Genomic DNA, 3,080 nt, shown 5'->3' with positions numbered 1-3,080 from the left:
TGGTTGCGGTTGCTTATCCACGGTTGGGGCAGGAGGTGAGTTGAGATGGAACTGGTTCAGGAGAAGATTGAACAGGAAACAGAATCTAATCCCGCGGTGGGGAAGGGGTTAAAAGGTCAATTCACGCCTGTTCCTGACTTAGGCACCGTGGTAAAATTACTATGAATAAGCAGCCTAGTGACTGCCTGTTACCTGAACAAGCACTAAAAAAAGCAAGACTTGAATTCTCTCTTCACCCAGTTTTGGGGCCTTCCTCTGGATAAGGGTTAGAGAAAAGGCCCCCCCCCCAAGCACACGGCCAGGACTCTGATTGGCAGCCTGAAAGTGCCGATCTATAGCCCCATACAATCAGAGAGCATCCCAAATGACCAGCGGCTGCCTACAATCTTACAACACACGCCTCTAAGAGACACACCTTCCCAGACAGTCACTGTTCAGGAAATCTTGACAACAGCCCCACACAGAAACGCTCACAATAGAACAACTACAATTCAGAAGCGTACCCTTCAGCTCAACACCCATCACCAAATGAACAAACCCAGGCATGAGCCATGAGGTTGGAGCCTACCCAGCACAGACCCAAGGCAAACGCCTCTAGTGTTTTGTTTTTCCTCCTCCCCAAGGCCAGCTTCCTTGTCTACAGAACACCCCACAAGTTAGCAGCCCCATGCCCAGCACCCATCCCTAGAGGCTGAATGGTCCCTGACACACACACACACACACACACACACACACACACACACACACACTCCTTTCTTCCAGAACACGCAGACTCACAGCCTTGCCTGACACAAGGGCTTAATCTAGAGCACAGACCTCTCTCACAACGATGCTCACTTGGGTGACATGCCCCCTTCCCCATGAAGGGTGTGTTTCAATAAGGAAGGCGCTCCAGCTTTCTGGGTGGAGATTGGGGGGGGGGGGGGAGGAGAGGATACCTTGACAGGAATCTCCCAGCCCACTTGGTTTTCCTTGTGGTATCTCCTAGGATACATCAGTCAACACAGGCTTGGAGCCTGTCAGAGCTAGAAGGTGCCTGAGGGAGTCACTAATCCAACTCATGTCAGGTAGAAGGGAACAGAGACTCAGGAAGCTGCCTGCTCAAAGTCACACAGCCTAACTGCTGGCTTTAGTCCACTGCTGTGAGTCCTCTGAGGGTACACGAGAGAAACTGGCCAGATGTAAGCATGTTGACTTCTGTTTGGTTTGGTTTGTTTCTGAGACAGGGTTTTCTCCACGTAGTCCTGGAACTTGCTCTGTAGAGCAGGCTGGCCTCAAACTCAAGAGATCCACCCGCCTCCCGAGTGCTGGGACAAAAAGCTGTGCACCACCACCACCACCTGACGCACACACATTGACTTCTGATGGGACCTGTTTTACAACCTTGCTACCTAGGCCATAACCCGGGCTGCAACACTTTCTGCTTCCGCAAAACAGGCTGCCCCTGTGTGGTGGTTCAGAGCCGGCTGTGCTGGCCTTCCTGGTCCAGCCATGGGGCAAGTTCCCGAACTTTGTAACCTGGACCCCAGAGCAATGCCAGAACCCCTTACACCTAGCCTTCAAAACGAAACCTGTTCGTTCTCGGGCATCCCTGTCTGTGTTACTGAAGCAGATCTCTGCCAGGATGTCTATGGGATGGATGCATTGTGGAGGTGGGGTGTGCAAGGCAGTTTTATATATCCCTATAATACAGTTGGTGGTGTTTAAATAACTAGTTGGTGGGCATTAAACACAAAGCCTGGGTCTGATAGATAGGCACTTCCATCTCCAGCCCTTTCTAAGTAGTTTATTTCAATTCCATTCAGCAGGAAGGCAAACTGAGTGGTACAGAGGTAAGTCCCCAAGTTTGCGTTCGAACGGAACCTTGGTTGCTCTGAGACAGCTGTGTTCCCCTGGCTGGGTCCAACGTCACAGAGGCTGGACTGCCTCTGCCTCCCAGTGCTAGGTTTAAAGTCTTGCAACAGCAGCGGGGTCTACTGAGTCCCGAGCTCCTTCTGGTATACCAGCCTTCCTCAGAGAAGGCAGGCCAATCAAACAGCAAACAGGACCGGGGAAGGTGGGGGTGGGGACAGGGTGGGAACAACACAGATCCAGGTGCACTTCCTGAGCCTAGGGGAATTTGAATTTGAATCTGCGCATCTGGCGGTGGCCGAGTGCAAAGTGAGCAAGGAGCCCCAAAGGAGGAATCCAACTGACCTTAAGCCTGCCTGGGCCTTACACCTGGAGAAGCCAGGCTTTTGTGCTCCGTCGGCCCCACCCCCAGCGGAACAGTGGGAGCATCCGGAGGAGACCAACCCCCCTCTTGGGCATCAGTTTCCAGTCCGCACGTTCGAGCTGGGGGTGGGGGTGGGGGGAAGGACTTTAATTTAATGCATCGTGACCAGAACTGGTTCCCAGCTCCCAGCACTTGAAGCTCAAACTAACAACAGTTAAGCATGGATTTAGTGAATAAATGAAGACTCACTAAAGCCAATGGCTTCGGCTCTCCATCTTTCCCAAGAGGCACCGACTCCTTGGGAAGCCACATTTCACAGGTCCGGTAGAAGGCAGATGGGATTAATGGTTTAAGGGTGGCCTCTATTCTGAACGGGACGACATGCTCCTCAGGCGTCCTTACTATAGATAAGCATTACACTAATTGCTCCACAAGGCCTACGCCTGTCTACCATCATCTAGTTTTTCAGAGAGAAAAGGGAAAGGAAAACTCAGGAGCGAAGAGACTTGCCCAAGGTCATTGAACAGTATAGGGCGAGAAAGGCTTCCAAGCGGGCCTACCACCGCTGCTTTGGTTTAACGCAGTGAAGCCCGGTGGGGGCGGGAATTGTAACTGAACCGGGGCCTTTGGCTGGGAGTGGCCAAACGGTTCATCCATCTCCATCTGTAGTGCTCTACCAAACGGTGCTGGAATTAGGCAAAGTTGTGAGGAAACGACTCTCTCAACACACACACACCCTTCCACCCAACCGTGCAAAAGAAAAAAAATGAGTGAACCCTAAGGTCACTTACCAACTCCCCTGGATCTCAGGGCTCCGGTAAAAGGGAGGCCCTCCCTCCCGGGTCCCTTTCCTGGACCTCTTGAC

This window comes from Acomys russatus, chromosome 29 (genome assembly GCF_903995435.1).
Source record: "Acomys russatus chromosome 29, mAcoRus1.1, whole genome shotgun sequence".
NCBI lineage: Eukaryota > Metazoa > Chordata > Mammalia > Rodentia > Muridae > Acomys > Acomys russatus.
The sequence above is the reverse complement of the archived record's forward strand: the minus strand, read 5'-3'. Positions refer to the sequence as shown.